Source organism: Halichoerus grypus, chromosome 9 (genome assembly GCF_964656455.1).
Source record: "Halichoerus grypus chromosome 9, mHalGry1.hap1.1, whole genome shotgun sequence".
NCBI lineage: Eukaryota > Metazoa > Chordata > Mammalia > Carnivora > Phocidae > Halichoerus > Halichoerus grypus.
The window spans coordinates 68,922,155-68,939,579 of NC_135720.1; the positions used below are offsets into that span (position 1 = coordinate 68,922,155).

Sequence of the window (17,425 nt, forward strand, 5' to 3'; positions counted from 1 at the left end):
ATGACCTGAGCCGAAGGCAGACGCTCAACAACTAAGCCACCCAGGCGCCCCAAAAAGAATGAACTCTTAATTATAAAATTTTAGGCACCCAGGGGTCAGGAGGCATTTTAAGGAAAATCTTTTCTGGACTCCTTCCGAATACACAGACTGGGGAGCCACCTCTCTACGTCCTTGAAAGTGAGCCAGCCCTGGCTACAGATATATCAATCCGTGGGCAGCTGATATCCTTAGTAACAAACAACTTCCTTCTGTTCTGTCAAGAGCAGAGACAAAGACATGATGCAGGGACACTCAAATTGAATTATTGTCTTTGTTTAAACCTTCCCTCTCAGGCAGAGCCCTTGGCTGCAGCACCCAGCCCAGGGAAGGATGAAAGTTCTCAAATGCAAGGCTGTTGAAGTGCCCAGACAGCCAACACAAGTCGCTCGACCTTCCCCTTCTGCCAGGCCCAATGGCACTGAGACCCTTCCCGAGGTGATACCCCAGCACCAAGAGGAAGGCACTGTGCTTCCACCATGAAAGGGCTGTAAGAACCCACCAAGGTTACCAGTCAGCTCACATTCAACAACAAGCCACCTCTGGAACACAATTTCCAAAGTCCGGGTCATGGCCCATTTGTGGGTCATGAAAATAAGTGAGTGGGTCACAAGCAACATGTTAAAAAATGAAATAGAACAGAAAATATCAAAATTTCCATAGATTTTGGGAAACAAATTTTTCACGTGTGTGGTATATTTATATTTGTATGCTTACATACCAGGTTACTATTTAAAATGCATTTCTTGGGCGCCTGGGTGGCTCAGTTGGTTAAGCAACTGCCTTGGGCTCAGGTCATGATCCCAGAGTCCTGGGATCAAGTCCCACATCAGGATCCCAGCTCAGCGGGGAGCCTGCTTCTCCCTCTGATCCTCTCCCCTGTCATGCTGTTTCTCTCTCTCTCTCTCAAATAAATAAATAAAATCTTTAAAAAAATAAAAAATAAAAAAATAAAATGCATTTCTTACAGGGGGTCACAATCCAAAGTTTGAAGGCCACCATTCTTGAACAAAAATGAATCAACTGTTCAATCCAAAAAATAATAAAAATATAACCAATGTTTCTTTTTAGAATGCCAATAATTATCAAAAGTACCGTGGCCAGTATCTGCAAACTGAGTCAGCATTTCCCACACATAGTTCTGGGGTCCTAAGATGTATTTTCAGAAATCTGAGAATTCTCAATGAGAATTTTGCATTCTTAATGAGAATCTAAACTGAACATATTTGGAATCATCTGTCTCCCTCATAGTTATGTTAGGTCATGTGGTTTAAATGTTCATGTTTGTATTCGTGTTTATAATCAAAGGCAAGTGGGTAGATTACTGAGAACAAAACAGAAGCAGGTTTCATCTAACAACACTGCACTAAATACACGGGAAGGCCAGGCTGCGGCCATGACATGCTGTACAGGGTGGGTGGGGGGCCTCAGTCATCCAAACAGAGATGATGTGTGGGAGAACTGAGTCATCACCCAGCAACTGGTAGCACAGGCATGCTGACAAGGAACCTGGGCCACAGCATTCACTACAAAGTCAAGTAGCACCGGGCACACTGTGGATCCCATCTTTGTATATACCAACTTGCAACAATTTCTTCATGGTAAAAGTAAAAATTGTACAGTGAAGCAAGTAATGTTTACATACCACAGAATGAAGGGATTGAAGTGTTTTATAAATTATATAGTTAGTTTCATGTACATTTCCTATTATATTCCTGAAAGAAGGTTTTTTTTTCCTTCCAGTACATCTAGAAGTTAAATTGGGTTGGGGAAAGACAGCATAAAGACCACACTTATGGGTTACACACTCACATCCTCTCACACATAAACAATTCTTGATCAGTGAAGAAATTGTAGCACAGAAAATATCAAGTGGCAGGGGATCTACCTTGTTTTTTTATTCGACTATGGAATGTTTTATTGACTTTGTCTTGTGGCTAACTCATTTCCGTAATTATGCTTGCCCCAGAGCAATATCAAATTAGTTTATATTCGCAATTATTGGAAGGGGTGGGGGTTTCAGAGCACGAAGGATATTAGAAGGAAACCAGGCTGAATTTTTTAAATTCAGCTAAGAAAAGTTCGTAGGAGTGAATACTGAGACAATTTTTCTGGAAGGCAATTCAGCAATATGTATCCAAAGACACAAACTGTTTGCTCTGTGGCCTAGAAATTCCACTTTTAAGAATTGATATGAAAGTAATAACTCTGGACGTCAAGACAGATTTCGATGCAAGAATGTCTAATACCAGGGGATTGGTTAGCAGAGATGGTACAGTCATACAATGATGTTGATGGTATCTCACAGATATTGAGTGCTTACTTTATGCAAGATTCTATTCTATGCACTCAACATCCAGTATCCCATTTAATTCTCAGAACACTCCAATGTAGTGGGTATTATTATTCTCCCCATTTTACAGAAGAGTAAACCAAGGCACAAAGAAGTGAATTGCCCAGCTAATAAGAGGCAGAGCTGAGATATGAAGCCGGAGTCTGACACTAAGGTCTGTGCTCTTTGACCATTCTCTCAATGGATCACCAGAAGTCATGTAAGATTATGTAATATCTATGTTACAGAAACATGTTTATGAGATAGTGTGACATGAACAAAGCAGGTTATAAAACATCACATACTGGAACCTCATTTTTGTAAAATTTTTAAGACTGGCAGGATATATATACTGAATACTATATATATATAATTACTATATCGTACATCATACTATTATATAGTATATACATACAGTATATAATATATATTCAAATATACATATATTTGAATGTTTTAGTTAAATAAATTATTTGTGTAGCTACAAGCAACATATCAATTAAAAAATATGTTCCAGGTAAACTTACAATTTAGTTAGTGAAGAGTTGGATATATATCCAACATCACAGCAAATTTCTGGTGAAGATTTATAACTCATCTCTCTATTGCTTTTTACAAAAAAAGACAATCCTAAGAGACGATGTTATGTGGGACTTTGAATTAATAGCACTTCACTGTCAAATAAAAAAGTAATTTAATCACACCAAACAATCTAAGAATTCAGACTCCCCAGGAGTCTTTATTCCAACCAAATCCCTTTCTGCCTCATCTAGGTCTCTGGTCCGGCCTCTGACAACTGGCAGGCAGATTTTCAGGGCAGCACCTGCCTCCGCAATGACCCCTTCCCAACAGACAGACAGCACCCAGCAGCAGGGCGGTGTGGTGAGATAGCTGCCGCTTTCCTCTAAGCGGACAAGTCCAGGGCCTAGAAGCCGGGCTGTGGCCACAGTAAACCCACTTCATCCCCCTGAGGAAAGAAGGACATGAAGGAAAATCCAAAGCCAACCAAAAAACCCAGGTCTGGCTCTGCACCTGCTTTTGAACAGCATCGCTGGGTCTGACTTCACTTCCAACAACACAGCATCTAATGCTAAATGTGAGATATAGACACTAAATGTAATAGTTCAGTATCACTTCAGATGTTTCTCAATGCTCTGCTTATGACCTTGAGAGAAATAAAGCTGAAAGAATCTTAGAGAACATCCAGTCCAGTGTTTCCCAGTTGGGGTGCCACTGGCATTCAGAGTGGGCCCATTCATCACTGGGCTGGGTGGCATTTCAACGTTTCTAATTTCTGAGGTTCTCAACCATTAGTGCCCCCATACACTGTGACAACTAAAAACAACTCGACATTTCCAAGCACCCCTCAAGGGACATGGCCACCCCTGGTTGAGAGCCGTTGATTTAGTCCATCCCTGAGGTCCAGAGAAGTTAGTCATTTGCCCAAGGCCATTTAGGTAGCGAGACACAGATCCCATAACTTACATCACTTAGTTTTGTGTTCTTTCCATTGTACCAAACTCCCCTATGCTCACTGGAGCATGAGATGCTTAAAAATAGACTTCATACTTAATGATAGGATTTATGGATCTAAGACTGATTGAATGAGTTTTTTTTTTTTTCAATTTCATTATGGGTGTTCTAATATAAAAGCATAATTCTATTACTATAATTACTTTAAAAGAGCAAGAAAGTATCTGAACTAACAACCACCAATCAAGGTTTCAGGATGCGTCGTGTACAGAATGAAGTCATACTACAAAGAAGAGTATCTATGAGTCAGACAGAGAGAGAGAGAGACAGAGACAGAGAGACAGAGAGAAGGGGTAAAGGGATGGAGGGGTATATCTGGAAATATTTGCATTTTATTAAGAAAATATTTTCTTAAAAGCACCATCTCTGCAAGCAGTCAGGAAAGTGAATCCTATGTGGGATATTTTACCAAATTAAACCCTTTATTTCAAGATTTTTTTAAAGATTTATTTATTTATTTGAGGGGGGAGGGGCAAAGGGAGAGGAAGAGAGAAAATCTTAAGCAGCAGGACCCCCCCCACCCCCACCCCATGAACACAGAGCCCACCCCAGGACTTGATCTCCGGACCCTGAGATCATGACCTGAGCCAAAATCAAGAGTCAGAGGCTTAACCGACTGAGCCACCCAGGCACCCCTACTTCAAGATTTTTTAAAATCAAGACTCTCCTCTAACTCAATCTAGCACTCAATTCTGAATGTAAAATCTAAGCTCATATTTTAAATAATTTCTTGCTAGTTCTTAAAGGACTTGTAACAAAATCAGTCCAAAGTATGACATATACCTTCCACCATAAGAACACCATAAATTTCATAATTCGCATTGTTACATTTAGGACACTAGCACTACAAAAACTCTTCCACTGAAGTTTCCGAAGGGGGCGGAATCAGCATATCCCCATTTTTTAGCAGTGGTTTATTCAGGTGATTCTTCTAATCGTGTGTAATTTTCCTTTGTTTCTCTAACTCGTAAAGCACATAGCAATATTTTCCTTATGAATTACACAATTTACCATCCCTACAAGGAAAGGGAGGGAGGAGGAAAAGTAAAAAAGTTTAGAGACAGAGAAGGGGAGAGAGAGAGCTAGACTCCAGAAAACACAGTAAGAAAAATAAAATTATCCTATAGAAATTTCAGGTAAAATTCAAAAAGTTCTTATATATGTACCTACACATGGGCAGATGTGATTGCTTCTTTTTAGTATTCTTTTTCATTTCAAAAACCTTTATAGGGCCTATGTCTGCTTCCAGGACAGAGTGAGGTCCAACGAGACCACTCCCACTGCATGCATGTGGCTGGGAGAACTTTCCAGCCCATAATCACTGCCCCAAATGGAACAGTTTTACGACACAGCTGATCTGGGGACTTACCTCCACAGCCAGGACGCCCAGGGGCCTCAAGGAGGCAAAGCCTGCAGCCCTTCCAGGCCAGGGCTTTGTGTGGTCGGAGGGTTGGTGGGAGGGTCTGCTGGGGATCCGCCTCGCCCCGCGATCATTTACACGTCAATGGTCAAACCAAAGTTCCTCCAACTCCGGTGGCCAGGGCCCCTTTGGGCAGCGAGGCCCTAGGTTTTGTCCTTATCCCTTCGACACAGAGCCTTGAAAATGCCGGCTGCCAGCAGGCACTTGGCAAACTCATTATGAGGGATTTGTCACCCTATTCAAGCCCTGAGCCTAGGTAAATACATCAGCAATCTGCAGGCAGGCTTTTCCAATGATGCGAGGACGACACCACGCTGGGAGAGATGAATGCTTTAGATAAGATGACAGAATCAGAATTCCAAAAGCAGTCTGGGTTGAAAAGAAAGCACCAAAAGGAAAAAAGATATCAGAGAAATAGATGTTGTATCTTCCATTTAAGCTCAGAAAGCAACTGCTCTGGGGTTTTAGTTTATTTACAAGTCAATATGAGACAATGGTGTGATGTGGATGCCAAAAACAAATGAACAAACTTAATTTTAGGACTCATTATCAGAAAGGCAGTCTTATGAATATGGGAGAGATGAAGGAGAATAGATGGTCTGTGTATTATTTATTCTACAGAGATGACTGGATAAACAAGACAGCAAAAATTCTAGGATAAGAAAGAAATGATTTGGAAAGGGAGGGAGCGGAAAATGGCCATCCTCCATACACGAACGGTATAATGAGTAGATTTATTCTGGGGGCTGCAGACAGCAGAACAAAGGATTGATGGTTGGATGGAGATGATAGCCTCTGCATAAGCACAGGAGAGTTTTCTAACAATGAAAATCTCTGGTCCCCCATCAGTCAGCGGGGCAAGGGAAGTTTCCTGCAGGGCCCTGTTCAGGGACTTACACCAAGGCGCAGGCAGAGGCTCCTCTGCCTACTAGCCGGGGGGCCAGCTGGGCTACCGTGGCTTCCTTAGCTCCTGATGTGAGGTCACCTTGAGTACAGATTCTCAGGATTTTTAGAGCTGGAAATAAAATGACTATGAAATAAAAATACAGATTTAAAAAGGGGCACACAGTCTGTGTAATATAGAAAGATTGATTTACATTGGGATGGGCCACTCTGATAATGATCAAAAACAGTCCACGCATTAGTCATTTCTGAAATGACACAATGCAGATCCATGACCCATTTATATGGTTTGAAAATGCCAAGGTTGGCTCCCTGGAACCCATTCCCTTAAATTCCTTTTCCTTTCTCTCTCCATTTCTCAAAAAGCTGCTAATATAATTTGGGTCACTTACAGCACTTACATTTAGAAAATATTTTAAGGTCAATTGAATTTTATGAATATTTCATAGGGTAGAATCTCACTGCTGGTTTCAGACTTAAAAGCAGAGAAATGGGAGGGGAGTTCCTAGGGAGTGCCTTCTGAATGTGTCTGCAGGGCCTGTGTGGGCCCCTGACGGTTTCCAGCTTAGGAAGGGAATGGTCAAAGTCCTTCCACCCCTGGGAAGCTGACCCTTCTGCCCATGTTGAGAAAGAATCATGAGAATTGCTTTGACCCAAACTGCCCCCCTGGCACTGTTCCGGGTACAAAGCTGACTCGAATGTGACTTCATCCAGCCTCCTCATATAGTAGAAAACACCAGCACCGCCATGACCACCAATACCAGCACCAACACCACCACCACAATACCAAATAACATTGTTATAAGTTACCGACTTTCTTATTTTTCTAAAGTCAGCAGAGGAAACGCACAAGGTATGACTATATAAAATTTTGGCAATTAAAAAAAAACATTTTGGCAATTATTGACAAATTACCCTCCAACTAGATTTTTCCAATTTATACTCCCACCAACATCATATGGGAGCACCCATTTCCTACCTGTTTTATCTTTGAGAACTTGACGGGGGGTGGGATGGGCAGGGAATCTGATTCTTGGTCACTCTGTGTTTTATTTATTGTTAGTGAAGTTAAACATCATTATATTTTTTAAATGCTAGGGAAAAAATCTGTATAAACATATCCTCAATTGCAGACCATGTTTGCTTATCTTTGTGGGGAAGAAATAGAGGAGACTTACACTTTTCAAATTGTACACTTCTCTAATATTTAAAATATGTATAACTTTGTTTTTTTCTGATTTCAAAAATAAAATTTTAAAAAGTAATTAGTGGGGCATTTTAAAAATTACATTATGATTTCACATCAATTAATTAATTTTGCCAGGCAGGCCACCACGTATAAAATACAAAACTGATTAGGGTGTAGTCTTCGTTCCTTGATGCTTGTTATCTGGTACTCACATTCACTTTGTTTTTGGATTTTTTTTTTAAGATTTTATTTTTAAGTAATCTCTCCACCCAACATGGGGATCGAACTTACAACCCTGAGATCAAGAGTCGCACACTCTTTCGACTGAGCCAGCCAGCCAGGCGTCCCCCACACTCACTTTTAAAATGAAGGAAACAATGCAGTACTTGCTAGCAAACTCTTCTCTCCTTGAGGCAGAATGCCATCACTCTTGACCTGACTCCTTCAGGTGCCCATATTCCCAGCATGTCACCATGGTTGTGGTTCTTTTTGTTATCCTATAACAGTAGGTATGTTGCCAACATAAGTGGGATTTGGAGTCCAGCAGAGTGGAGATTACAGGAGTCATGGTAACAGGAGCTCAGGAGAGAAATGAAACAGCTAACTAGAAGGCTGATCTGGGATAGTTACATTTGAGATGGAAGGGGAGTTAAGAGAGTATAAACAGAGGCCAATGCACACATCTGCTGGTTAGAAACCAGCACACAAAGTTGTGTAGGCAAGTCTGTGTTGGGACAATGCCCTTCAAGCAGGTTGTTTCAGATGAAGAAAGGAACCCAAGGAAGTGGGGTTCTTTCAACCCAAGTGTTACAAATGACACTTTGGTTCCTAGTAAGGGTTTAGTCTTCAAAAAAGGGAAACATTGAACTCTATTTTCACAGACCCCAAATTATATAAGACTATAATAAATCAAATTGATATAATAGATTTCACTTGCTTAATAATGGGAAAGTAACTCAACATTTCTGAAAAACAATTTGACCTTTTTGATAATGTAATTCTATTTCTAGGACTCTTATCACTAAGGAAATAATTCTAATTATTGAAAAAGCTTCACACAAAAAAGATGTACACTACATGATTATTTATAACAGCAAAACATTGGAAACAGATCATTAGGGAAACTTCTACAAGTAAAAAAGTAGGATTCAATAACCAGGAAACCTCCATCTGGTAGAATATTACATTGCCCTAAAAATAATGTCTCAGGCTTCACATCCTTACCTTAGGAATGCATTATTGGGAATCTACCCTAAAGAAATAATCCAAACACATGGGAAATTAAGAACACCCTAATGTTCAACAATAGAATAGTTAAATAGGCTCCTATTGGTTCCTCAAAACTCAGCTCAAGTGGTACTTCTCTAGGAGAAGTCTGCCCTCACCCTGGCCCAGCTCTGGGCTCCTAGGATGCTCTATGCATGGCCCATCAGAGCATGATCCCAGGGTTCTATACGTTATGTGTCAATCTCAGCACCTTAAAGACAGGGAACTTGACTTCACTGACTTAATATTCCCAACATCCAGCACAGTGCCTGGCACCAAGTATTTATCCAAAGGTCTATACCTTGTAAGATGATAAAATCAGTGTTATTAGTTTGCTAGGGCTGACCTAACGAAGTACCACAAACCGGGTGACTTCAACAACAGAGATTTACTGTCTCAGTTCTGAAGCTAGAAGTCTGAAATCAAGGTGACAGCAGGGTCAGTTCCCTCTGAGAGCAGTGTGGGAAGATCCCCTCTCGGGCCTCTGGCCTTGGTTTGTAGATGGCCATCATCTCTGTCTATGCACAGCATGTTCCCTGTGCACATGTCTGTCCCCAGAATTCCTCTTTTTATAAAGATGCTGTCATATGGATTAGGGCCCACCCTAATGACTTCACTTTAACTTGATTACCTCTGTAGAGACCTTATCTCCAAATAGGGTCACAATATAGGGTAAGGAGAGTTAGGACTTCCACATATGAATTTTTGGGGGGACACAATTCAACCTATAACAATCAGCAAATTTAGCAAGAAGCCAGATGTGGACTTGATCCCAGGACCCCAAGATCATGACCTGAGCCAAAGGCAGATGCTTAACTGACTGAGCCACCCAGGCGCCCCCCTAATTTTTTTATAATGAACTTTATTACTCCTAAAGCCTGAACAAACCAACAAATCTTATTAGTTAAAAACACACAGTTTAAGTATTTGGTTGTATATTAAATCTTCAATATTAAGGACAGAATTAGCAAATTACTGATACAGTAACATAATGCAGCATTATACAGCTTTTAAGTGACCATTATGAAAGATATGTAGAAACAGAAAACAGCTTATGAGACACTTCTGTGAAAAAACTAAAATATGAAAACACATATACACTAATTATGACATGTAAAATATATACATGTAGATGGTAATTTGCAAAAATGAAAATCTTTTAAGAGTAGGATTGTGCATTATTTTTAAAGATTCTTTAATAAAATTTTATTTTCACTTTAAAAGTATTTATGAAAATGTTCCTTTCTAAGAATATTTGTATCTTGTTTAACATTGTCTGCAACACCTTATAACCATTCCAAGAATCAACTTCTGGACTAGAAAATCGCTGGCAAAACCTCAGACTAGTCTATTTCCCCTACCCCCCCCAGCCCTACCCACCACAGTTCATTACAAGTGGTTGGTCTTACCTTCACTTGTACGTGCATACCACCTTTCTAGAGGACAACTTGGCAGTATCTGTTAAACCTGTAAGTAAATGTTCATTCCCGGGGCACCTGGGTGGCTCAGTCGGTTAGGCATCTGCCTTTGGCTCAGGTCCTGATCCCAGGGTCCTGGGATGGAGCCCCACAGTTGGGCTCCCTGCTTCTCCCTCTCCCTCTGCCACACCCCCTGCTAGTGCTCTCTCGTGTGTACGCACTCTCTCTCTCAAATAAATAATAAATAGGATCTAAAAAAAGAGAGAGAGAAATTAGAAAAAAATAAATGTTCACTCCCTTTGAGCATTTCCACATGTGGGAATCTGTCTTAAAAAAACAATTCTACACATGTACAAATGTAAAGGTAACAAGAGGGGACAACTAGTCTACTTGCGGGGGGGTCCTTTGTGGAAGGGACTGGCGGAAGGACAATTTCATTTAGAAAAGCTGCAGACAGACCTAGAATAACTACTAAATGAAAAACCCATGTAGCTTTGATTTGCTGCCCAGTTTATCTATTTCCTTTGATGTCTTTATTTCTGGCAACTGACGAAAAACAAGGGTGCTGATTTAACTCTCCATGTTCCAGTCCTATGCATGCCAGTACAGATACTAACATACAGCTTCAACTGAATACTGTGTTTTAGATTGCTTTCTTTGCTCCCAGTTTCACAAACAGAATTTAGAGTATAGAGCAACTCTTAATGTGAAAACAGTCATGGTATGAGAGCCATATGTGCTTTCATATTTTCCTGTTTTTGTTTATATCAGAAATGTCTAGATCCTAAGTTTGGGCTCCTCGGATTTGTTTCCTAAATACGTTGTGTTCCCATGTACCTACTGGCGTTTACATAGAGAGGGTTCAGATTGTTGCTTTCTGATAATTTATAAATGCATAAATATTTCTTTTTTTTTTTTTTTAAAGATTTTATTTATTTGACAGAGAGAGACACAGCGAGAGAGGGAACACAAGCAGGGGGAGTGGGAGAGGGAGAAGCAGGCTCCCCGCAGAGCAGGGAGCCCGATGTGGGGCTCGATCCCAGGACCCTGGGATCATGACCTGAGCCGAAGGCAGACGCTTAACGACTGAGCCACCCAGGCGCCCCTAAATGCATAAATATTTCTTTATGGTTGACTCAAAGTACAAAAATTCTGAGCAGGTCAGGAATACAGTTAAAGCAGATCTCTTCAGTGTAGGTTGCCAAGGAGGCCAATTAAAAATGAAATTAACACAATGTTTCTAGACTATATTCATCGTAACAATGTAGTGGGCAATTTTTCAGATTAACAGAGGGAAAAAATTATATAAATTATTGATATTTGAGTTCCTCCAGATGAAAATATCTTCATGAACTCTGCTAACATCTGTGGACCACCGCACATTCTGTACTTAGGCTGAAGACAGCTTTTAGGGATGTGAAGAAAAAAGAGACAAGGAAGTAGGGTGAGCTGTACAACAGCACGGTGTGGGCTAGCCGGCAAGGTCGGACACACCGCAGCAGCGCCTCCTGCAGCCCCCGCATCCGCAGCTTTTAAGTTGTTCGGTTTTAGGCCTTGAGTCTCACCGTCAAAAGGACTGACAGCTGGTTGAAACACAAAGTTTTTAAAAACCATTCACATTGGTAACGTTAGATGTTACTTTCAAAATAACCTTACTACACTTGATTAATAAACACTATACCTCTAGTAACAGAAATTTTCTGGTGAGACTTAAAGGTAATCAACCCTAGAAGGATAAGAATAAAGATGAGATCGGGGCGGCTGGCTGGCTCAGTCGGTGGAGCATGTGACTATTGATCGCAGGGTTGTGAGTTCCAGCCCCACACTGGGTGTAGAGATTACGTTAAAAAAAATCTTAAAAATAAATAAAGATGAGATTTTATTTTTTTTTAAAGATTATTTATTTATTTATTTGACAGAGAGAGACACAGTGAGAGAGGGAACACAAGCAGGGGGAGTGGGAGAGGGAGAAGCAGGCTTCCCGCGGAGCAGGGAGCCCTATGTGGGGCTCGATCCCAGGACCCCGGGATCATGACCTGAGCCGAAGGCAGACGCTTAACCGACTGAGCCACCCAGGCACCCCTAAAGTAAAATGTTTTAAATGATGTAACAAACATATGCTTTTTTAAAATAAATTCTCTAGCCCTACAGCAATACGTACATTAAGGTAAAAGGCACAGGCAAGGGAGGAAAAACTTATAGTATGCCTCAATTTGAAATTTAGGATGCCAGGTTAGAAAATCTAATAATGTCTGATTTAAAGAAACTATTAAATACAAAAAAGTATAAGCAATGCACAATGACAACAAAGAGCAAGCTCAGTGGCTACGAGGATGGATGAGAGATCAGAGGGCAGGCCGTGGTCTCTCTTCCTCTGGGGCTTTTCCTCACCAGGTGTGAGCCCAGGCACCTGGGGGCGCAGAACCTTCTCACAGGGCCAAGACATAACACAGCAAGTTGGCCTGAGCAATCTGCAGACATGGGGCAGAGGACTGAATGATTTTCCCTGCTTTTCAGAGGGAGATGGTGGGGCAGATGGCCTGAAACAACACGATTCACCTTGGCTTGCAGAGAAAGCCACCCATAGCCCAAGAGATGCCAGACGGGGAGACTAGGTGAGACGCTGAGATGGTGGTGGCGATAGGACCCCCCTCTTCATAACCTGGAGCCAGGTGCATATCAGCACTTTCACTCTGAGGTTTTCTGGAAGAATCCACAGGCAGTGCATTCATGCTCCTGGCACAGCAATCCTAAGAGGAGCTAAGAGTAAAGGCCCCAGCAAGTTTTTGACAGGTGCACAATGAAGCAGAATTACTACCAAAGACAAGGGAAGACCTGGGGCGCACAGTGACCTCCAGTAACCACCCACTCCCACTCCTCTGCAGGCTCCTCAACCTTCGGACACTTGTGATGAATTTACTAGCTCTGGGCAGAATCACAGTTACCTAGACTTTGACGGTATGGGGCTGTTCTGAAACTCTAGATAATAAGTCTGTGCATACACATAGATGCATCTATATTTATGTGTGTGGAGATGAAAGGGAAGAAGGAAGAGCTGGGGGAAGGAGGGTTATTCCTCATTTAGAAGAAAGAGGAATTGGAACTACTTGACCCCCAATGTGGGGCTTGAACTCACGATCCTGAGCCACCCATGCACCCCAGAACTACCTGACCTCTTCACTACTCCATCATCTATAGGACCTTGTGCAAAAATCTCTACACATTTGTAAGTTGAAACCCCATGTTGGGTGTAGAGATACTTAAAAATAAAATCTCAAAAAAAAAAAAGAAAATATAGTAATGTATGATGCTATTCACAATAACAACTTTTTTAAAAAGATTTTATTTATATGAGAGAGAGAGAGAGAGAGGTAGTGCAGGTGGGAGGGGCTGAGGGAGAAGGAGAGGGAGTCTTAAGCAGACTGTGCACCGAGTGCAGAGCCTGACCCAGGGCTCAATCTCAGGACCCTGAGATCATGACCTGAGCTGAAACCAGAGTCTAACGCTTAACCAACTGCACCACCGAGGTGCCCCTATTCATAATAACAACTTTTAAAAAGTATAATTTAAATAAAGATATATGCACCCCTATGTTTATTGCAGCATTATTTACAATAGCCAAGATATGGAAACAACCTAAGTGTCCACTGATAGATGAATGGGTAAAGTTCTGGCAAAAAAAAAAAAAAGTTCTGGCAGATGGGTGCCTGGGTGGCTCACTTGGTTAAGTGACTGCTTTTGGCTCAGGTCATGATCCTGGAGTCCCAGAATTGAGTCCTGCATCAGGCTCCCTGCTCAATCGGGAGTCTGCTTCTCCCTCTGACCCTACCCCTCTTGTGCACTCTTTAAAAAAAAAAAAAAAGAAGTTCTGGAAGATAGATACACACACACACACACACACACACACACAATGGAGTATTACTCAGCCATAAATAGTGCTCGCTTTGGCAGCACATATACTCAGGCATAAATAAGAATGAGATCCTGCCATCTGCAACAACATGGATAGATGTAGAGCATATTATGCTAAGTGAAATAAGTCAGACAAAGACAAGTACCATATGATTTCACTTATATATGGAATCTAAAACACAAATGAACAAAGAAACAAACAAATACAGAGAACAAACTGATGGTTGCCAAAGGGGAGGTGAGTGTGGGGATAGGTGAAAAAGATAACGGGGATTAAGAGATACAAACTTGCAGTTATCAAATAAGTCACAGAGATTAAAATTACAGCATAGGAAATATAGTCAACAATATAGAAATAATGTTGTTGGTGACAGATGGTGACTACACTTATCATGGTGAGCACTGAATAATGTATAGAATTGTTGAATCAGGGGCACCTGGGTGGCTCAGTTGGTTAAGTGTCTGCCTTCAGCTCGGGTCATGATCTCAGGGTCCTGGGATTAAGCCCCACATCGGGCTCCCTGCTCGGAGGGAAGCCTGCTTCTTTCTCTCCCACTCCCCCTGCTTGTGTTCCCTCTCTCGCTGTGTCTCTCTGTGTCAAATAAATAAATAAAATCTTTAAAAAAAAAAAGAATTGTTGAATCACTATGTTGTACATTTTAAAGTAATATAACACTGTATGTTAATTATACTTCAATAATTTTTAAGAAGTAAAATATACCTAAGGAATAAATTTAATAAGAAATGGATAGTCCCTATATGAAGACAACTAAAAACTGCTGAGGAATGTATGTGAAAGATGACATAAACAGGAAGACAAATCTGTTCTTCGATAGGAAAAACCCCTTAAAGGAGTGGTCTACGCCTACAGCTCAGATGTCTCTTCTCTCCCTTGAGTCCACTCCAATCAGGCTTTCACTCCGTCACTCCACTATAATTGTTCTTATCAAGGTCACTGGTGATCTGCACATTACTAAACTCCAATGTCACTTCTCATTTCTCCACTAACTTGACCCCTAGCATCATTTGAGGAAAGTGGATCCTTTGTCCTTGACGTTGTTGGCATCCAGGAAAACACACACACACACACACACACACACACACACATATTCTCTTTCTCTCTCTCTCACCTAGTTCTATTCTTACCTTTCTGGCCATTCCTTCCCATACTCTTTAGCTTGCTTCCCCTCATCTCCCCACCTGTAATGTTACACAGTCCCAGGACTCAGTCCTTGGACCTCCAGTGTATCTATACTCATTCTTTAGGTGTCTTATGCAGTCTTGCGGCTTCAATTACTTTCAAGTGCTGATAACTTGAGCATTGGACTTACCAGCCGAGATCTCTCCTCTAAACTCTAGACCTCTCTGACCTTGTCTCCTATTCTCTGTACTACTCTAATCACGATGGCCTCTCTTCCTCCTGTTCTTTGAAAATACCAGTGTGTGTTCACCTCAGGACCTTTGCACTTGCTGTTTCCTCTACCTGAAATGCTCTTTCCCCTACCTGAAATGCTCTTTCCCCAGACATTCACATGGCTTGCTTCCTCCCTCCCTTCCTTCAGAACTTTACTCAAGAGATTCCTCATTGAGATCTTCCTGACCATCTTACACAAAGTGCACACAAATACTTATATTCCCCTTTTCCTCTTTAACCTTGTCTCTTTATCACTTTTGGCCACCTAATATCTTATATTATTTATTTATCTTGTTCATATTCAGCCTCTCCTCTAATATACATCTCCTGAAAGATACTCTAGGTCAGAGTTATCAAATAGAAATATGATTGAGCCACATGTGCAACTTAAAACTGTCTAGTAGCCATGTTAAACACATAAAAAGCAACAAGTAAAATTAATTTTAATTACATATTTTATTTTACCCAATATATCACTTCAACATGCAGCACTAGCAACATTTAAATGCTTATCAGTAATGACATGTGGCCAGTGGCTACCATATTGGATGGTGCAGCTCTAGAATGTAAGCTTCATCAATGGCAGGGCTTGGTGTGGATTTTGTAACTAGAAAATGCAGGCACTTCATAAATTTCTTTGAAAGAATGAATGATTTGATATTACATTGAGTCTCCACCCAATAATCCATACATTCAATATAATCCCAAATAACAGATATTTCTTTTAATTTATTTTTGTTTTAAGAGGGGGTGGGCAGAGGGAGAGAGAGAATCTTAAGCAGGCTCCATACCCAGCATGAAGCCCAATATGGGACTCGATTTCACAACCCTGAGATCATGACCTGAGCTGAAATCAAGAGTCAGTTACTTAACCCACTGAGCCACTCAGGAGCCCCTCAAATACCCCATTTTATAAACAGGTGTTTCCTCTTCCCTTTCTGTAACTTACTGAGCAGGGCATAAAAAAGTGAGGCAGTAATAATTAACAGACATCCTAAAGAAAACCCAAAACATAAGAGACAGCTTCAGTGCCTCATTTTGAAAGAGTTGAATTTGTAAGAGAAGTCTCAGGCAATATTCATTACTCATGAAGTGAAAAATAAACAGCCCCAGAACTAGAGGGTGGAGTTAAAGGGATACAAGCTAAGGGAGGGGGAATCAAGAAGAAACAAGTTTGTAATACAAATTTTTACAAAATGATGTGCTTTGAAAATTTCTCTAAATACTAAAAATTCTAAATTCAGATTAAGCAGCCAGACAAATACTATAAATAAAACCACATATGTTAGCTAGGAAAAGTCATCACCACTCAGAAAAATTAAAACTGAAAATTTAATTCTAAGCAAAACTGCACGCTCAACCATCAAAAAAGAACATATTTGTCATGCCTAAATAAATAATATCTAAATATTTATAACTAATATTGGTAAGAACTTGATTTTTGCTCAGCTGATTTATGCAGATTTTACATATTTCCCCATAGTCTATTCTCACTTTTAAATAAAAGGGTAATACAGAATATTTCATTAAATTTTGAGTAAAAAAATCCAGACAGGTAGATAAGCATCCTCATTATTACCTACTAGGTAAAATGTGAATATTTAGACTCCCCAACCAGAACTTCAGAAATGTCTTTGGAGAGAGAGGGTAAATTAATAAGAAAAAATCATCTGTGAGACCTAAAGTCATAGATGCCTGGTGTGAGTTACCTTATGGTTTTTAGAGGGCTTTTCTGCTCAGTAGCGATGCCTGCTTAGACATCTGGGGGGATTTGCAAGCGGGGGGGGGCTTGGGAAGTAAAGAATGTGCAACAACATAAACACCGCCACATGAACTCCAAACGCCTCAGTGTAACAGGTATTTTTGCGGTTCTTTTAAATTGCAAAATGTGTTTATAAGTACAAATAAAGTTTCAAACTGCACTAAAGGAATGTACTTCAGCTCCAGGTTCCACAAAAATATATGCTTCCTGCTCATGCCTCAAAATGCTACACGGATGAAT

General features: G+C 40.7%; 1 protein-coding gene across 3 annotated transcripts in view; it reads right to left on the reverse strand.

Moving 5' to 3' along the window:
• ANKRD6 (ankyrin repeat domain 6) overlaps positions 1 to 17,425 on the reverse strand; it is a 186,061-nt gene that overhangs the window by 135,652 nt on the left and 32,984 nt on the right. The window contains exon 1 of one of the 3 annotated variants that reach the window (XM_078055002.1): positions 5,271 to 5,581. The exons of the other annotated variants lie outside the window; for them this stretch is intronic. The gene's annotated coding sequence lies outside the window, so the exon portion shown is untranslated. Of the gene's footprint in view, positions 1 to 5,270; positions 5,582 to 17,425 lie in introns of those variants that run through there. 3 annotated transcript variants of the gene reach the window in all.